This window comes from Giraffa tippelskirchi, chromosome 12 (genome assembly GCF_054371585.1).
Source record: "Giraffa tippelskirchi isolate mGirTip1 chromosome 12, T2T-mGirTip1v1.2.pri, whole genome shotgun sequence".
NCBI classification, from domain to species: Eukaryota; Metazoa; Chordata; class Mammalia; order Artiodactyla; family Giraffidae; genus Giraffa; species Giraffa tippelskirchi.
The window spans coordinates 59,921,487-59,942,724 of record NC_137286.1 but is presented as its reverse complement, the minus strand read 5'-3'; the positions used below and the strand labels follow the sequence as shown (position 1 = coordinate 59,942,724).

The 21,238-nt window shown below is 42.2% G+C and overlaps 1 pseudogene; it reads left to right on the top strand.

The window, feature by feature from the left end:
- Positions 1-1,339: 1,339 nt before the first annotated feature.
- On the top strand, positions 1,340-3,394 carry LOC145528620 (small ribosomal subunit protein uS3 pseudogene; annotated as a pseudogene).
- The last annotated feature ends 17,844 nt before the right edge of the window (positions 3,395-21,238 follow it).

Below are 21,238 nucleotides of genomic sequence, written 5' to 3'. Positions count from 1 at the left end.
GAGCATTGGACAAAATCTAACAAACACATTATAAAAACTCCCATCAATCTAGTAATAGAGGGAAATTCTTCAACTTAATGAAGAGCACCTACAAAGTCACCTACAACTAACATCATAGTTAAAGGAAAGACAATGCTCTCCCCTTAAGACTGTGATGAGGCAAGGGTGTCTCCTCTGAGCACCCTCATTCTGACCAAGGGGCAACGTGGTGTCGGAGGTCCTAACTGCCGTAATAAGACAGTAAAAAGAAACAGAGGCTTACAGATTGAAAAGGAAGAACAAAACTCCTTATTTTCCGATAACATTATGTAAAAGATACTAATGAATCGACAAAATCCTCGCAAAATTTCACCACATATGAATTCATCAGGTCACAGGACATAAAATCATCATACGAAGAATTAACTGAAATTCTACTTATTAAAAATGAACATGTAGAAACAAATTTAAAGCATGATGCCATTTCTAATTTTCCAATAAAATGAAAAACTTAGCTATAAGTGTAACACATTCAGGGTCTGTATATTGAAATTTGCAAGATTCCAAGGAAAGAAACAGAAAAAGACTTAAAAAATAGAAGACAATCCTATGTTCATGGATTGGAAGACTCAGTAATGTTGATTCTCTGCAAATTGATCTCTAGTTTCAATAAAGTTTCTATGAAACCACCACTTAATTTTGTTTGTTTTTGTGGACATCGACAAGCTTTTCGTAAAATCTACATGGGAAGGTATGGCAGTAGAGTAGGTAAAACAACCTTGAAAAGAATAGAGTGGGTGGGAAAACTTGACCTGATATTAAAGCTCACTACATAGCATCACAGTGATCAGGACAGAGCGCTGTTGCTAGAGGGACGTCTGTGCGCGTGGGTGCTCAGTTGCTCAGTCATGTCTGACTGTTTGTGACCTCACAGACTACAGCCCTCCAAGCTCTTCTGTCCTTGGAATTATCCAGGCAAGTATACTGGAGTGGGGAGCCATTCCTGATAGCTTACGGTGAGCGGTGTCGGACTCCTGACCTCCGAAGAAGAAAAATTAGCTTCGGAACCAGAGACAAGGCTTGATCACTCAGAGCTTTTGTGTATAAGAGTTTTATCACAGTGAAAAAGGGGCAGAGGGAGCTTCTGACACAGACATCAGAAGGGGGCGAGAGCGCCCCACTGGCCAGTCCTATCAAGGCCTTATATACTTTTTCAGTTGGTTACTAACAATAGAAGGGTCTCACAGACCCACTCCCACAACATGAATCTTAAGGTAACAGGATAAGTCAGAAGGTTCTTAGGGCTTCCCTGGGAGCTCAGAGGGTAAAGCGTCTGCCTGCAATGCGGAGTCGGAGAAACATGTCCTCGAGCAAGATCCATTGTTGTTATATAACGATTAGTAAGAGTTTAAGGAAAAACATACCCCTGAGTAAGATGAGTTGTTTTATTGTGTAATCATTAGCTCTGGGCTTAAAGAAAGTTAGTCTTAGAAGAAATAGATTGTGCTGTAACAACTCAGAGTTTAAGACAAAAAATCTTACATGACTAAGAAGGAGAGTAGGAAAAAAAGTCTGTCCTCCTCAAGAGCCCCAGACTCCTTATCCACCTGCCTAAGAATTAGCTCTCTCCTTCCCTTCTCCAGACGATCTTCATGACCCAGGGATTGAACCTGGGTCTCTGCATTGCAGATGGATTCTTTACCATCTGAGCCACCAGGGAAGCCTGCCAAGGGATAGACACATAGACTAATGGAACCAAAGAGAGATCCCAGAAACTTATCTACACAAATATGTCCAGCTTATGTTGACAAAAGTGAAAAGCCGTTCAAACAAGGAAGGATAGCATTTTCAAGAAACCGTGCTGGAGAAACTAGATGCTAAATGAGCCTCAACCCAAATATCGTGTCTATATGAATCACAGACTTAAAAGTGTAAAATAAAAACTGTTAGAGAAAAAAAAAGTGGGAGAAAGTCTTGAGGTTCTTGTGCTGTGCCAGACAAAGAATTCTTACACTTGACCCCAAAAGTATGATCCATAAGAGAAAAATATTGATAAATTATACCTCATCAAAATTAAAATATTTGCTCTGTAAAAGACTTTGTTAAGAGGATGAAAAGGCAAGCATATCTACAGACTAAGAAAACGTATTTGCAAATCATATATTTGACAAGGGACTTGTATCCACAATATACAAAGAACTCTCAAAATTCAATATCAAAAAAACAACTGAATTAGAAAATGAGGAAAAGTTATGAACAGATATTTTTATTTATGAGGATAGATAGATGGAAAATAAGCACAGGAAAAGATGTTCTATATCAATAGTCATTTGAATTTACAAATTCAAACCACAATGAGATATTACTACACACTTTCCAAAATAATTAAAATAAAAAATGTTGATAACACAAAATGCTGGTGAAGAGGCAGAGAAACTTCATCACTCATTTATTGCTTGCAGGAATGTAAAATAACCATCCACTCTGGAAAAAAGTTTAGCAATTAAAAAACAAAAAACAAACTAAAGAGGTAACTACCATATGAATCACGAACTGCACTTGAGCATTTATCCCTGAGAAATGGAAGCTTCGATTCACAGAAAAATGTGTAAGTGTGCACAGTAGATTTATCAATAATAACTCCAACTGGAGCCAAGAAGAGGAAGGTCATCGCTGATGGCATCTTCAAAGCTGAACTGAATGAATTTTTCACTGAGGAGCTGGCTGAAGATGGGTACTCTGGAGGTGAGGTCCAAACTACCCCAACCAGGCCAGAAATCATTATCTTGGCCACCAGGACACAGAATGTTCTTGGTGAGAAGGGCCGATGGATTCCAGGAAGTGACTGCTGTGGTCCAGAAGAGATTTGGCTTCCCTGGTGGCAGTGTAGAGCTTTCTGCTGAAAAGGTAGCCACAGGAGGTCTGTGTGCCGTTGCCCAGGGAGCGTCTCTGTGTTACAAACTGGTCGGAGGCCTTCCTGTGCAGAGGGCCTGCTGTTGTATGCCGCAGCTCCTCGTGGAGAGTGGGACCAAGGGCTGCGAGGCGGCAGTGTCTGGGAAACTCTGAGGACGGAGGGCTAAATCCACGCACGGCTAAACCCATGTGGATGGCCTCGTGATTCACAGTGGGGACCTATTCACCACTATGTTGAGCCTGCCGTGCTCCATGCACCACTCAGGTAACGATCGTGCTGCCTTGGGCCCCAACTGGTAAGACTGGCCCTCAGAAGCCTCTGCCTGATGACATGAGCACTGTGGGAGCCGAAGATGAAACACTGCCCACCACCCTCATCTCTAAACAGAAGGGGAAGCCTGAGCCGCCTGCATGCCCCAGCTGGTACCCACAGCAAAACAGGTCTCCTTGGCCGCTGGATCTGCAGTCTATAAAGACCTTTAATAAAATCTTTTTAAAATAAAAAAAAATAGTAATTCCAACTGGAAACAACTCAGTTGTTCTTCAGTGGAAGAGTGGGTAAACAAATTTTTACATCTATATCATGGAGTTCTATTCAGTAATGAAAAGGAATAAATGGTACACAACAACCCGGATAGATCTTAAGGAAATTATGCTGAGTGAGAAAAACCAGTCTCCAAAAGTTACATACTGAATGGCTCCATTTCTATAATATTCTTGAAAGTGAAAGTCGCTCAGTCGTGTCTGACTCTTTGCGACCCCATGGACTATGCAGTCCATGGAATTCTCCAGGACAGAATACTGGAGTGGGTAGACTTTCCTTCTCCAGGGGATCTTCCCAACCCAGGGATCCAACCCAGGTCTCTTAAACTGATGTAATTATAGACATGAGAAACAAATGAGTGGTTTCTAGGAGTTAGGATTTGAGGGAGGGTTGGCTCCAAAATAGAGTTTTGCCACGAGAACGCACTGGTAATAGCAAACACCCTATTCCAACAACACAAGAGAAGACTCTACACGTGGACATCACCAGATGGTCAACACCGAAATCAGATTGATTATATTCTTTGCAGCCAAAGATGGAGAAGCTCTATACAGTCAGCAAAAACAAGACCGGGAGCAGACTGTGGCTCAGATCATGAACTGCTTATTGCCAAATTCAGACTTAAATTGAAGAAAGTAGGGAAAACCACTAGACCATTCAGGTATGACCTAGATCAAATCCCTTATGAGTATACAGTGGAAGTGACAAATAGATTTAAGAGACTAGACCTGATAGACAGAATGCCTGATGAACTATGGACAGAGGTTCGTGACATTGTACAGGAGACAGGGATCAAGAAAATCCCCATGGAAAAGAAATGCAAAAAAGCAAAATGGCTGTCTGAGGAGGCCTTACAGATAGCTGGGAAGAGAAGAGAAGCGAAAAGCAAAGGAGAAAAGGAAAGATATTCTCATCTGAATGCAGAGTTCCAAAGAATAGCAAGGAGAGATAAGAAAGCCTTCCTCAGCAATCAGTGCAAACAAATAGAGGAAAACAACAGATTGGGAAAGACTAGAGACCTCTTCAAGAAAATTAGAGATACCAAGGGAACATTTCATGCAAAGATAGGCTCGATAAAGGACAGAAATGGTATGGACCTAACAGAAGCAGAAGATATTAAGAAGAGGTGGCAAGAATACACAGAAGAACTGTACAAAAAAGATCTTCACGACACAGATAATCACGATGGTGTGATCACTCACCTAGAGCCAGACATCTTGGAATGTGAAGTCAAGTGGGCCTTAGAAAGCATCACTACGAACAAAGCTAGTGGAGGTGATGGAATTCCAGTTGAGCTATTTCAAATCCTCAAAGGTGATGCTGTGAAAGTGCTGCACTCGATATGCCAGCAAATTTGGAAAACTCAGCAGTGGCCACAGGATTGGAAGAGGTCAGTCTTCGTTCCAATCCCAAAGAAAGGCAATGCCAAAGAATGCTCAAACTACCGCACAATTGCACTCATCTCACATGCTAGTAAAGTAATGCTCAAAATTCTCCAAGCCAGGCTTCAGCAATACGTGAACCGTGAACTTCCAGATGTTCAAGCTGGTTTTAGAAAAGGCAGAGGAACCAGAGATCAAATTGCCAATATCCGCTGGATCATCGTAAAAGCAAGAGAGTTTCAGAAAAACATCTATTTCTGCTTTATTGACTATGCCAAAGCCTTTGACTGTGTGGATCACAATAAACTGTGGAAAATTCTGACAGAGATGGGCATACCAGACCATCTGACCTGTCTCTTGAGAAACCTGTATGCAGGTCAGGAAGCAACAGTTAGAACTGGACATGGAACAACAGACTGGTTCCAAATAGGAAAAGGAGTACGTCAAGGCTGTATATTGTCACCCTGCTTATTTAACTTATATGCAGAGTACATCATGAGAAACGCTGGGCTGGAAGAAACACAAGCTGGAATCAAGATTGCCGGGAGAAATATCAATAACCTCAGATATGCGGATGACACCACCCTTATGGCAGAAAGTGAAGAAGAACTAAAGAGCCTCTTGATGAAGGTGAAGGAAGAGAGTGAAAAAGTTGGCTTAAAGCTCAACGTTCAGAAAACTAAGATCATGGCATCTGGTCCCATCACTCCATGGGAAATAGATGGGGAAACAGTGGAAACAGTGTCAGACTTTACTTTTTTGGGCTCCAGAATCACTGCTGATGGTGACTGCAGCCATGAAAGTAAAAGACGCTTACTACTTGGAAGGAAGGTTATGGCCAACCTAGATAGCGTGTTTAAAAGCAGAGACATTACTTTGCCAACAAAAGTCCGTCTAGTCAAGACTATGGTTTTTCCAGTGGTCATGTATGGATGTGAGAGTTGGACGGTGAGGAAAGCTGAGCGCTGCAGAATTGATGCTTTTGAACTGTGGTGTTGGAGAAGACTCTTGAGAGTCCCTTGGACTGCAAGGAAATCCAATCAATCCATCCTAAAAGAGATCAATCCTGGGTGTTCATTGGAAAGTCTGATGTTGAAGCTGAAGCTCCAATACTTTGGCCACCTCATGCGAAGGGTTGACTCATTGGAAAAGACCCTAATGCTGAGTAGGATTGGGGGCGGGAGGAGAAGGGGACGACAGAGGATGAGATGGTTGGATGGCATCACCGACTCGATGAACATGGGTTTGGGTAGACTCCGGGAGTTGGTGATGGACAGAGAGGCCTGGCGTGCTGCAATTCATGGGGTCGCAGAGAGTCGGACACGACTGAGTGACTGAACTGAACTGAACTGGCTCCAAAAGGGTAGCCCAAGGGAGCCTTGCGGTGACGGGGCAGTTCTGGATCTCCAGATGCTAGATGCACAAAGCTCCTGTGTGACGAATTTCATAGAACCACACACACACACACACACACACACGCACATGATTGTTTATACAACTGGCAACACCTGAATAAACTGTGTCTTGTACTAATGTCAATATCATAGATTTGATATTATAGTCACGCAAAATGCTACCTTTGTGGGATTAGGGGTACAGAGTACACAGGACCTACTATACGTTTTTTCCTACCTACTGTAAATCTTATTCCAAATTAGTTTCTTAAATTTCCTGGTCACAGAATTCCAACTTTTGCATCTTCTCAAAATTGGTGTTTGTTGACTGTATTTTCTCATTCAAGTTGAGATTTTCTGACAGTGATTTTCAATTGAATCCTGAACACTGTGAGTACTGTGTTATGAGACACTAGCTTTTATTCAGGTCTTCTGTTTTATCAGTGCCTACTTACTGCCTGGTGGAGATGGGAGTCCAGCGACCCTCCTTTGCCTGTGCTGACACCCAGGGACAGAAGGTGCCCCATTACTGTAAGAGCTCATGGTCCCCACTAGATGTTCGTGACACAAACACCACCCTGGTGCTTCTGCCCTGAGACTGTGGAGCGGGATAAGGACTCACTGTTGTTGGGAGGCCATAAAAGTCTCAGCTCCCCACTCCAGCGTCTCTGACGCCAGCAACCCATTGCGGGTGGGGAGCGTCTAGGCCCCTCTTATATTTTGGTGACAGGAGTAGGGTCAGGCCCTTGTTTTTTCCACGGCACTTGACCGGAGTAGGGGAGTTATCACCTACAAGTGTTCTGTCTTGCTAGGCTGCCCCTTCCCTCATGTTCTAGACAGAGAGAGCAGGCTTTTTGGACGACTGTCTGTGTCGTTGTTATTTCTGAATCGCCGGCTTCTCCAGCTCCCACTGTTGGACACAGGAGGCAGAAAGAAAACCCGAGGATCCTGCCGCTGTGTTGTTCTTTGGTCCTGCAGTCCCAGCCAGCCTGACTTCTCTTCTCCACCTCTGAGTGTCTTCTTGAGCTTATTTGATGTATAATATCCAGAGGCTATAACTGCGCCTAGTGGGAAGAATAGGGAGAAGAGCATTTACTCCATCTTTTCCAGAAGACCTTTGTTTCATAAGTTAATTCCATTTATTTTATTGATATAATATTTATATTTGTTATAAATTCTCTATAATCTTATTTTCAGTTTTTTAAAAAAATCTGTATTGGGGTATAGTTGATTTTAGTTTCTGCTGTACAGCAAAGTGAATCAGTTTTATATATCCACTCTCTTTTAGATGTTTTTCCCATATAGGTCATTACAGAGTATTGAGTAGAGTTTCCTATACTATACAGTAGTTAGCTATTTGGACTTCCCTGGTGGCGCAGATGGTGAAGAATCTACTTGCAACGCAGGAGACCTGGGTTCTATCCCTGGACTGGGAAGACCCCCTGGAGAAGGGAACGGCTATGCACTCCAATATTCAGTCCTGGAGAATTCCATGGACAGAGGAGCCTGGCAGGCTATAGTCCATGGGGTCACAAAGAGCTAGACATGACTGAACAACTTTCACTTTACTGGGTTGGCCAAAATGTTTGTTTGGGTTTTTGTGCAATATTACAAACCTGAAAGAACTTTTTGGTCAACCCACGATATTTTATGTATCAGTCAGTCAGTTCAGTCGCTCAGTCGAGTCCAACTCTTTGAGACCCCATGAACCACAGCACGCCAGGCCTCCCTGTCCATCACCAATTCCTGGAGTTTACCTAAACTCATGTCCATTGAGTCGGTGATGCCATCTAACCATCTCATCCTCTGTCATCCCCTTCTCCTGCCTTCAATCTTTCTCAACATCAGGGTGTTTTCAAAAGAGTCAGCTCTTTGCCTCAGATGGCCAAAATATTGGAGTTTCAGCTTCAACATCAGTCCTTCCAATGAACACCCAGAACTGATCTCCTTTAGGATGGACTGGTTGGATCTCCTTGCAGTCCAAGGGACTCTCAAGAGTTTTCTCCAACACCACAGTTCAAAAGCATCAATTCTTCAGCGCTCAGCTTTCTTTATAGTCCAACTCAAACATCCATACATGACTACTGGAAAAACCATAGTCTTGACTAGATGGACCTTTGCTGACAATGTAATGTCTCTGCTTTTTAATATGCTGTCTAGGTTGGTCATAACTTTCCTTCCAAGGAACAAGCATCTTTTAATTTCATGGCTGCAATCACCACCTGCAGTGATCTTAGAGCCCAGAAAAATAAAGTCAGCCACTGTTTCCACTGTTTCCCCATCTATTTTCCATGAAGTGTTGGGACCAGATGCCATGATCTTAGTTTTCTGAAAGTTGAGCTCTAAGCCAACTTTTTCACTCTCCTCTTTTGCTTTCATCAAGAGGCTCTTTAGTTATTCTTCACTTTCTGCCATAAGGGTGATGTCATCTGCATATCTGAGGTTATTGATATTTCTCCCTGCAATCTTGATTCCAGCTTGTGCTTCATCCAGCCCAGCATTTCTCTTGATGTACTCTTGCATATAAGTTAAATAAGCAGGGTGACAATATACAGCCTTGACGTACTCCTTTTCCTATTTGGAACCAGTCTGTTGTCCCATGTCCAGTTCTAACTGTTGCTTCCTGACCTGCATACAGCTTTCTCAAGAGGCAGGTCAGGTGTTCTGGTATTCCCATCTCTTTCAGAATTTTCCACTGTTTATTGTGATCCACACAGTCAAAGGCTTTGGCATAGTCAATAAAGCAGAAATAGATGTTTTTCTGGAACTCTCTTGCTTTTTTGATGATCCAGCGATCGTTGGCAATTTGATCTCTGGTTCCTCTGCCTTTTCTAAAACCAGCTTGAAGTTCACGGTTCACGTACTGTTGAAGCCTGGCTTGGAGCATTTTGAGCATTACTTTGCTAGCATGTGAGATGAGTGCAAATTGTGCGGTAGTTTGAACATTCTTTGGCATTGCCTTTCTTTGGGATTAGAATGAAAACTGACCTTTTCTAGTCCTGTGGCCACTGCTGAGTTTTCCAAATTTGCTAGCATATTGAGTTCAGCACTTTCACTTTTATATATAGTGTGTATATATATATATATATATATACTTTTATATATAGTAGTGTGTATATGTCAATCCCAATGCCTCATTTTATCTTTCTCACCCCTTCCCCTCCCTGATAACCATAGAACCTGTTCCCCTCCCTGATAACCCTAGTTTTCTACATCATAACTCTATTTCTGTTCTGGAAATAAGTTACTTTGTACATTTTTTTAGATTCCACATGCAAGCAATAGCATATGACATTTTTCCTTCTCTGTCTGACTTACTTCACTCAGTATGACAATCTCTGGGTCCATCCATGTTGCTGCAAATGGCATTATTTTGTTCTTGTTATGCCTGAGTAATATTCCATTGTATATATGTACCACATCTTCTTTATCCATTCCTCTGTTGGTGGACATTTAGGCTGCTTCTGTCTCCTGTCTGTTGTAAATAGTGCTTCAGTGGACACTTGGGTGCATGTACCTTTATGAATTATGCCTTTCTTTAGAATTATCCCTGGTAGTGGGATTGTGAGGTCATATGGTACTTCTGTTTTTAGTTTTTTAAAGGAAGCTCTATAATGTTCTCTATTGTGGCTGTACCAATTTACATTCTCACCAGCAGTGTAGGAGGGTCCCCCTTTCTCCACACCCTCCCCAGCATATATTGTTTGAAGATATTTTGATGGTGGCCACTCTTGTGGTGCTAGTGGTAAAGAACCCACCTGCCAATGCAGGAGACTTAACAGGCGTGGGTTCCATCCCTGGGTTGGGAAGATCCCCTGGAGGAGGGCATGGCAACCCACTCCAGTATTCTTGCCTGGAGAATCCCATGGACAGAGGAGCCTGGGGGGCTGCAGTCCATGGGGTCTCAAAGAGTCAGACACTGAAGCAAATTAGCAGGCATGTATGCTTTCTGACCAATGTGAGCTGATACCTCATTGGAGTTTTGATTTGCATTTCTCTACTAATTAGCGATATTGAGCATCTTTTCATGTGCTTTATGGCTATCTTTGGAAAAACGTCTATTTAGATCTTCTGCCCATTTTTTGATTGGGTTGTCCGTTTGTTTTTGTTATTGAGCTGCATGAGCTGTTGTATATTTTGGAGATTAATCCCTTATTGGTCACTTCATTTGCAGATACGTGGGTTGCCTTTTCACTTTGTTAATGATTTGCTGAATTCTCCCTCCTTTCCTTTCTTCTGTTAAAAAAAAAAAAATAATAAACAGAAACCTCAATTAGATAGACAAGGAGACCAGAAGGGGGAGCTCTCACACCCTATGAAGACCGCAGAGCCCAACAAGAAGAAAGACCTGGTAAGAACTGGTCAAGTTTTTAGACTGCACAGGAGAAAATGCTAAGCTAAAAACCAGTGAAAAAACGGAGAGGACATTCCTGCAGTACCTTAGTGCTGAGACAAAGACCCACCAAGCTCTCAGAGGAAAGGCCAGAAGCAGTTTCCATGTTTATATTCTAGGGCCTGAGGTGAGCCAGATACAGACTGATCCTTAAGCTGCTTACAAGGGATACACTTGAAATATAAGCACATAGAAAGTTTGAACTAGAAGCATGGAAAATAGTTTACCACAGAAAAATTTTCCAAAACTAAAATGCAAATTCACTGTAGTGGAAGACTAAAACTCTCACCTCTTTTAATAACAGAAGCAGCAGACCACAAAATATTAAAAAAAGATTCAGGAACAGATGATCTGAATAAGACAATCCACAAACTTGATCTAATTAACACATAGAGAACATCTGGTAAAGTGTTAACATTCTTGTCAAGTACACAAATCAAAATCGACTGTATGCGGGGCCAGAAAGAAAGTCACAGTATATTTCTTTGTGACAGGACAGAGTATGTTCTTGTTCATAGAAAACAGTAACTACAGTGTATTAGAAAATGTCCAGCTGCCTAGAAATTAAAGACTATAGTTATAAATAACCCAGGTTCAAAAATTACAAACAAGAATTTGAAAATATTTTAAAATTCACTGGTTTGTTTATTTTTGGCTGCGCTGGGCCTGCGTTGCCGCGTGTGGACTCTCTCCAGTTGTGGTACGTGGGCTTCTCATTGTGGTGGCTTTTCTTATTGTGATGCCCGGGCTCAGTTGCCCCGAGGCAGGTAGGATCTTCCTGGACCAGGAATTGAACCCGTGTCCCCTACATGGGCAGGCGAACTCTCAACCAATGGACCAGCCAGGAAGCCCCTGAAAATACTTTAAAATGAATGATAAACAGGGGCTGAAGGACAGACACAGACAAATGAAACAGAACCAAGTCCACGCATTCACCAACACAGATCTAGGGACCTGCGCCACACTCAATGAGGAAGTGATGGTAGCATACCAGTTAGTGTCCAGTCAGGAACAGAAACCACACGGGATTTAAACAAGGGAAGTTTAATATAAAGCTATACTATTAAGCCATGATGGAAGGGAAAATATAAATTACAAGGGAACCCTAGGACTGAGGAAGGGTGCCCAAGGGGGAATAAACTTGAAAGGGAAATCAACCATGGTCCTTGGACTCTAATCAGTAGAAATGAAGAGGTCGGATGAGCAATTCAAGTAAGACTTTACCATGAGAACATGTTAACAGCGGCCTCGGTCTTGGAGGAGAGGGGGCTGAGGGTGGGGGGGTTGGGGGCCTGGCCAGAGGAGTGGTTTAGGTGGTCTTCTCACACCCTCGCGGCAGTGCTGTAAACAGGAATCATGCTCCGGGCACTCAGAACGGGCAGTTGATTTGTGGCCTTTTCGGCTCATAATTGCCCCATTCGCACCTGCATAGTTGTTTTGAGTCCCTTATAGCTTCTTGGTATTCCATTGCTGGGGGAGACATCTGTGTGCGCGATCAAGCACTCCAGTAGGGGCTCCCAGGTCCCAGCCTCCCTCCCACCCCTGGCGGAGAAGTTGCCTGCCTTGCTTAGAGCAGAGCGGGACCGCAGCCGAGGAGCCAGCAGAAAGCAGCCCTGGGGGGCAGACGAGCCACAGCTGGAAGCTGGGCGGGAAGCGTGCGGGAGGAACGGAGGCGCTGACGCAGATGGGGCCAGGACCGCGCCGTCTCCAAGAGCGCCACGGGGCAGGGAGAAGCAGGCCCGGCTGGGGCTACCACGTTGCGGAGGGAAACTCGTCCTGGGCGTGTGGCTTAGGTGAGCGTCGCTGGCTCTCACCCCTCGCAGTGCCAACTCGGTGCGCAGCCCCTGGAAGCAGCAGGACAGCGCCTTCCCCTTGCGGTCTTCCTCCAGCTCTCTCTGCTGAGAAAGGTTACCGTCTCCCTCTCTCTCTCTTTACTCGCTCAGCTGTATGGACTCTTGCGACGCCATAGACTGTAGCCCGCCAGGCTCCTCTGTCCATGGGAGTCTCTGGGCGAGAGTACTGGAGTGGCCTTCTCCAGGGGATCTTCCCGACCCAGGAATCGAACCCATGTCTCCTGCACAGCAGGCAGATTCTTTACCGACTGAGCTATGAGGGAAGCTGAAGGTTACCATGGGGCCCCCTTAACGGAGAGCTGCTTGAGGAGCTCTGGCCACTGTTGCAGAGAGCACTGCAAGGTGAACTGGGGGCTGAGAGGCAATGAACTGGTAACGGGTACAGTTACTTTTGGTAAATAGTACTGGTTCAGTTGGAGATATATATGGAAAATATATCTTTCCCCATTCCTGTGCTGCATGCAAGATTAATTCTATAGACAATTAATCTAAATATTAAAGATAGGAAGGAAACACTGATTTTTAGAAAGATTTCTAGATTTCAGGGCACTTTCTAGCTTTTCAGAATGTTTTCTAGCTTTTAAGAAGAAAACATAGGCTATATCATCATTACTTGGTAATAGGCAAGTATTTCTTAAGAGGATATGAAAAGCACTAACCATAGAGGTGAAATTTCTTAAATTGCACTTCGTTAAGATTTAAGACACCTGTTCTTCAAAAACCTGGTGGCTCAGTGGTAAAGAATCCGCCTGCCAATGCAGGAGACACAGGAGACAAAGGGTTGGAGCCCTGATCCTGGAAGATCCCACGTGCAGCCCCGCAAAGCGACTAAGCCCCTTCACCACAGCTTTTGAGCCTGTCCTCTGGAGCTGGGAGCTGCAGATACTGAGCCCCTGTGCTACATCCACTCAAGCCCGAGTGCCCCAGAGCCCACGCTCTGCAGGAGGAGAAACCGCTGCAATGAGAAGCCCTTGCACCACAGCTGGAGAGCAGCCCCCCTTTGCTACAGCTAGAGAAAAGCCCGGGCAGCAACAAGGACTGAGCACAGTCAGAAATAAATGAATAAGTGACCCAGTTCCATAAGCAGAGCTGGGCTCGGAGATGACAGCACTTAGCCTAGGACCTTTCCTATTTCATCCTGTGAAGCTTGTACTGATAGCACCAAAGTCATACCTATCACCATATATTTTTATTTGAAGATAAATAAAATTTCAACTTTATTTTCTCAACGTAGGTGAGTTCTATTTGAAGAAAATCCTGCTATTGGGGACTTAACTGAAGGGGAAATCTGGACAATTTCCAAACTTCACTCTATAAAAACTTCCCTTGCAGCTTTCCCTTTAAAGGGTCCTAGTCCCACTGCACTTTTTAAAGCACAGTTCAGTTAGGAAGAATTCAGTCTACATGCAGATTTTTCAGAAATATTCGGATGCATCAACCTATGTACACCTTTGTTCTGATCCCTCTTTTTTCTCTGTTGAGTATCTTCCATTATTCTAAAAACAAACCACATGGTAGTATGAGATTGGTTTGGTCACTGGGCACAGTATTTGAATCAGTTATAATCCTGTAGCTCAGACTTTAAAGAATCTGCCTGCAATGCAGGAGACCCGAGTTCGATCCCTTGGTCAGGAAGATCCTCTGGAGAAGGGAATGGCAATCCACTCCAGTATTCTTGCTTAGAGAATTCCATAGACAGAGGAGCCTGGCAGGCCACAGTCCATGGGGTCACAAAGAGTTGGACATGACTGAGCGACCAGCCATAGCATAGCATAACAAGGTAAGTAATAGTTCCAATCAACTTTATTGTTGTATTTAAAAACTGTCCTTTTACACAAGACAAAGAGCATGGGCTCAGCTTATGTATTAATATTGGCTTGAACACATGTATCTAATTCCTTTTCAAAAGTCCACTAAAACTAAACTAGCAGATTTCTTTAAAAAAAAAAAAAAGACATAAATCCATAAGATGGGGAGAGCAAGATAGGCATCCATAGCAGCACCATTTTGGAAGCTGACAAACAAATGAACAAATCAAAACTGATTTAATAAGCACAAGAACACCGAACCCCTAGAAAGCCATGGGGAAAACTAAGAGTTAATTTGAACTATTACAGCTGAATCTGTAAAATGCATAAGAAATAGCACCACCACATACCTTAGGAGCTAGAAGCGAGAAGTGTGTGTGTTAGTTACTCAGCTGTGTCTGACTCTTTGAGACCCCATTTACTATAGCTGGCCAGGCTCTTCTGTCCATGGGATTCTCCAGGCAAGAATACTGGAGTGGGTTGCCATTCCCTTCTCCAAGGGATCTTCCCAACCCAGGGACTGAACCCAGGTCTCCTGCACTGCAAGTGTGTTTACCATCTGAGCCACCAGGGAAGCCCAAGAGTGAGAAGGATCTTACCCTAAAATAAGGATAACATGGATGAATGATCTGAGAGCAGTTTCATCTCTAGATCCTTCTTCCCATTCATGTTCCTGAGCAACTGCTACTCCCCACCTCTATGGAATTCTGCATGTTTATTCTCTGGAGCAGGTAAAACAGAAAATCTAGAATGGGAGCACCAGGCTAGAAACAAGGATTAAGTGATCATATGCATACTGAATGATAAATGTAGAGGCAAGCTTTGTTTCTCTCCCAGAGTGCTGCAGCCAAACTCTTACCCTCCGGTCTCTTAGAGAATTCTTTTTTTGGAGAATCTAACCAGGCCAACAGGAAAAGGCTTCAAGATACTGACCTCAGAAATTTCCCCAAAATATTCCTGTAATACCACTGAACAGTGATGTTCAATGTCAACAAGTCCTGCCTACAGACCCAGAGTTTCAGTGATCATTTTAGTTCCTCTTAATTAGGAGTAGATGAGGAAACATTATCAGACATCTGAGAAATACCTCAGAGAGGTATATTGGTTTCCTAAGACTGCCATAACAAAGCTGTTTAGTCTGGGTGCCTTAAACAACAAAAATTTATCTTCTCACAATTCAGAAGACTAGAAGTCTTAAGATCAAGGTGTCATTAGGGTTGGTATCTTCTGAGGCCTTTCTCCTTGCTTGGAGATGACCATCTTCTTTCTGTATCTTCACAAGATCTTCCCTCTGTGTAAGTCTGTATCTTAATCTCTTATAAGGACACCAGTCATGTTGGATTCAGCTCAGTTCAGTCACTCAGTCATGTCCAACTCTGCAACCTCATGGACTGCAGCACACCAGACTTCCCTGTCCATCAGCTCCCAGGGGTTGCTCAAACTCAAGTCCATCAAGCTGGTCATGCCGTCCAACCATCTCATCCTCTGTCATCCCCTTTTGCCTTCAATCTTTCCCAGCATCAGGGTCTTTTCCAATGAGTCAGTTCTTCGCATCAGGTGGCCAAAGTATTAGAGCTTCAGCTTCAGCATCAGTCTGGATTGAGTATCAGCTTCAGAATCAGCATCAGCTTCAGCATATTGGATTAGGTCATCCTAATGACCTCTTTTAAACTAATATCCCCTTTAAAGACTCTATCTCTAAACACAGTCACATTTTGTGTTAAGACTTCAACACATGAATTTGAAGGGGACACAATTCAGCCCACAATAAGATGACAGGGACCAAAAGAAACCATAACAAAAATGCAGCTGAAGGAAACACTGTGCAAGGACAAGAAACCTATTAATCTTAGAGACAGAAGAGAAGAGGTCGCATCCATTAAATAAGAACAAGATACCATTAAAAAGAAATATTCAGAGAACGGGAAAAGGTTCTTGAAAATTAAAAACATAATAGCTGAAATGAAAACATTAATATTGGAAGATAAACTCAAGGAAATCTTCTAGAAGGTAGAGTAAAAAGAATTGGAAAACAGGATGAACTATTTAAGAAAATGCTAAAAACCAATCCAGGAAGTCCAATATCCAAATAGTAGGATTTCCGTAGAGAATGTTCAGAATAAACAAAGAGAGGCAATCACCAAGAAAAGAACTCCCGAAGTACGAGAATTCCCTTCTGGCTAAATTGTAAAATGTCTCAAAGACCATCACTCCCACCCTGACAATGAGAAGAAGCAAGATAAGCTACAAAATAATGGTTTAAAACCATGATTTTTAAAAAGCTAATTGAAGTGCCTGTGTGTACAAACAGAGATGAACAAAATTCTAGAAAGTCATGAGTCCTTTTTAGGAAGGAAGATACCCACAGCTGATTTCATCTTGGTTAGAGCTGTGGGAGGAGGAAGAGTCTTCCAGACAAGTTTAATATCCACATATCATGGTTACTTACATATATGGTTAATTACTTCAAAAAATCAAGGTGAGAGATCAATTCAATGGGGGAAAGAACTTTTTCTTGCCTTTAAAAAAAATGACACTGTGAAAACTAACCAGATGGGAAAAAGATATACCTTTTCACACCAGAGACAAAAATTAATCTGAAATGGATCATAGATCTAAATGTAAGAGCTAAAACAATAGAACTATAATAAAACAGAAAAACATGCTTATAATTCTAGTGTAGACAAAGATTTTTAGGTTGGACATAAGAAGCACTAGCCATGAAGTAAAATATTTAAAGTCTCAGCTGATTAAAAGACACCAATACAATGGCTGAGCACTGGAAATATCTCCAAATACCTCCAAGAGAGCTTATGAACACACTAAAGCACATTTATACAATGGAATCTACTCATTAATATAAAGGAATAGAACTAGAGATACATGCTATACATGTATGAATCTCAAAAATATGATATTGGGGAACAGACATCAGATGAAAAATATACATATTGCATATGACCATTTATGTAATGTTCAAAGATAGGGAAAAATCTAAGATCATAGAAATCCCAAAACGGTTGCCTCTGGGATAGGAGGCACTGACTAGAAAGGGGGAATGATAGAATTTTCTGCGGTGATAGAAATGTTCTATGTCATGTTTGGCAGTTACACAGGGGGTATACATTGTTCCAAAATGAACACAAGATTTGTTCACTTTATTGTTTGTAGTCATACCTCATCAAATTGTACTGAACTCTGAGCAAACTGGGAATATAAAAATATTTCCCTAGCTTGGTAAAAAATTTCCCTAGCTTGGTCTACAAAAAGCTACAGCTAACATCATACTTAATGATGAGAAACTAGAAGCTTTCCCACTAAGATCAGGAACAAGGCGAGGATATCCCATCTCACTGCTCCTTTCAGCATCACACTAGAAGACCTAGCTATTGCCTAAGACAAGAAAATAAAATAAAAAGTATATAGATTGAGAAAGAAGAAATAAAAGTGTCATGATTATGTATTGGTAGAAAATTCAAAAAAACCCAAAAAACCTCCTAGAACTTATAAGTGATTATTACAAGACTACAGGGTATAGGTTTAATACACGAAAGTCAATCAGTTTCCTATATAATAGTAAAGAACAAGTAGATGTTGAAATTAAAACTCAATACCATTTACATTAACATCTCCAAAATGAAATACTTAGGTGTAAACCTACCAAAATATGGATAAGATATTTATGAGAAAAACTGTAAAATTATGATGAAAGAAATAAAAAAACTAAATGAATGATATACCATGCTCATACCTCTTAGGATATGAAGGGAGACTCATTATTGTCAAAATGTCGGTTCTTCTCAACTTGATCTACAGATTCAAGGTAATTTCAATCAAAATCCCAGCAAGTTATTTTGTCAGTATTGACAAATTGATTTTAAAGTTTATATGGAGAGGCGAAAGACCCAGAATAGCCAATTCAGTATTGAAGGATAAGAGCAACTTTGGAGGGTTGACTCTACCTGACATCAAGATTTACTATAAAGCTACAGTACCGAATACAGCATGCTATTAGTGAAAGAGTAGATAGTGTAACAGAAGAGAGCCCAGAAATATATTCACACAAATATGGTCAACTGATCTTTGACAAAGGAGTTAAGTTACTAGGATGAAGAAAAGGTAGTCTTTTCAACAAATGATACTGGAACAACTGTATATCCACGTGCAAAAGAATGAATCTAGACACAGACCTTGTATCTTTCATAAAAATTGACTCAAAATTGTTGATAGACCTAAATGTAAAACAAATAAAACCTATAAACCTTTTAGAAGAAAGTGAAAGTGTTAGTCGCTCAGTTGTGTCCAACTCTTTGCAACCCCATGGACTGTAGCCCGCCAGGCTCCTCTGTCCATGGAAATCTCCAGGCAAGAATACTGGGGTGGGTTGCCATTTCCTTCTCCAGGGGATTTTCCCAACCCAGGGATCAAACCCTGGTCTCCCGCTTTGCAGGCCAATTCTTTCCCATTTGAGCCACCAGGGAAGGGGAAGGGGAAATTGTTAGTTCAGGAATGTAGGATTTAGTTCCCTGACCACGGATTGAACCCAGGCCCCCTGCATTGGGATTACGGAGTCTTAGCCACTGTACCACAAGGGAGATCCCTTTAGAAGATAACATAGGAGAAAATCTAGATGATCTTGGGCTTGGTGGTGACCTTTTTAAGACTCAAAACCAAAAGCATGATCCATGAAAGAAATACTTGATAAGCTGGGATTCAGTGAATTAAATACTTCTTGTCTGTGAAAGACAGTGTTAAGAGAATGAGAATTCAAGCCACATACTGGGAGAAAATATTTGCACAAAAAAACAAACCCCACATCTGATAAAGGACTGTTACTCAAAACATATGAAGAACTCTTAAAATTCAACAATAAAGAAAATAAACAACCAGATTTTAAATGGGTTAAAATCTTTAACCCATTTGGTTAACCCTTTGGGTTAACAAACCCTCACCAAAGAAGATATTCAGATGTCAAGTAAGTATGTGCAAAGATGCTCCATATAATCCACTAGAATGAAGTCATCAGGGAAATGTGAATTAAAACACTGAAATACCACTACACACCTCTTAGAACGGCCAAAATTCAAAACACTGACAATACCAAATGCTGTCAAGGATGTGGAACAACATGAACTCTCATTCCCAAATGAGTTGAAAATGTGTGTGCACACAAAAACCTGAATATTGACGTTTATAGCAGTTTTATTCGTAATTGTCAAAACTTGGAAGCAACCAAATTGTCCTTTGGTAGGTGAATAGATAAACTGTGGTACATCAAGACAATGGAATGTTAGTCAGCATTAAAAAGAAATGAGCTATCAAGCTATGAAAAGATGTGAAAGAATCTTAAATATATTATTAACTGAAAGAAGCCAATATGAAAAGGCTACATACTGTGTAATTCCAGCTATACAACATTCTTAAAAAGCAAAACTATGGTTGCCAGTAGTTAGCGAAGAGAGGGGGATAAACAGGCAAAGTGTCGTGATTTTTAGGGCGGTGAAACTATTCTGCATGACAATAATGGCAGATATGTGTCGTTAAATATTTGTCCCACTCCGGGAGTAAGTCCTAATTTTAACTATGCATTTCAGGTAATAATGGTTTTTCAATGAAGGTTCATCAACTTTAACAAGTTTGCCACTCTGATGTGGGCTGTTGATAGTCGGGGGTGGGGGGTGAGGGGCGGGGAGCAGACTCCCTGGTGGCTCAGGGGTAAAGAATCTGCCTGCCAATGCAGGAGTCACAGGAGATCCGGGTTCAGTCCCTGCGTCAGGAAGTTCCCCTGGAGGAAATGGCAACCCACTCCAGTATTATTGCCCGGAAAATTCCATGGACAAAGGAGCCTGGTGGCCTACAGTCTTTGGGGTTGCAAAGAGTCTGACATGACTGAGCAACTGAGCACACACCCACACTGATAGTGGGAGAGACTATTTGTATGCAGAGGGGAGGGTATGAGAGAATCTCTGTACTTTCTGTTCAATTTTGATGTGAACTTAAAACTGCTCTAAAAATATAGTCTATTAAAAATGTGTTGAACTAAAAAGCAAAGTGATTCTAGAAAACTTCTCTGAACTGAAGGATAAGTGCTGTATGAGTGAAAGGGCCCAAGACCCACACCGAGGTGCAAAATCATGAAATTTCAGAACACTGGATGGGTCCAGAGATAAAAAGCAGGTAACATACAAAGAATTATGAATCAGAATGACCCTGGACGACTTAACAACACTGGACACAGGACGACAGGGTGACAATGCCTTCAAAGTTCTGAAAGAAAATTATCTTCAACCTGAAGTTATATACCCAGTCAAACTGTCAAATAGGAGAAAAAGCAAAACAAAATTTTTTTCAGCTACACAAGGTCTCAGAAACTCTCTCTTATGTCTCTGCATGCTTCTTAGGAGACTACTGGGGATGTGCTTCACCAGAATGAGAGGAGAAAGCGAGAGAGAGGAATATGGGAGTCAGGAACCAGGAGATCCCAGAGAGGAGATTGGTGAAAGGGTGCCCAGAGGGGCATTCACAGAGACAGCTATCAGAATGAGAGCTGACCACCAGACGCAGCACGTAACTCAGGAGAGACTGTCATCACCACAGTAATACCACTGTGTTATCTCCATAACCTGATCACAGGATCCCCCAGAGTGGGGCCCAAGCTCTTATCTGTTCTTCATTTGCTCTGACCATGTGCTCATGGGGCTTCCCTGGTGGCTCAGAGACTAAGAAATTTGCCTGCAATGCGGGAGACCTGGGTTCAATCCCTGGGTCAAGAGGATCCTCTGGAGAAGGGAATGGCAACCCACTCCAGTGTTCTTGCCTGGACAATCCCATGGACAGAGGAGTCAGACGGGCTGCCATCCATGGGATCCCAAAGAGTGAGACTTGACTGAGGGACTACCACTTTCACACGTGCTGACTAAGTTCCTGCTTCCCCTCCATGCCCTCCTGTCTGGATCTCCTGAAGATACTCAT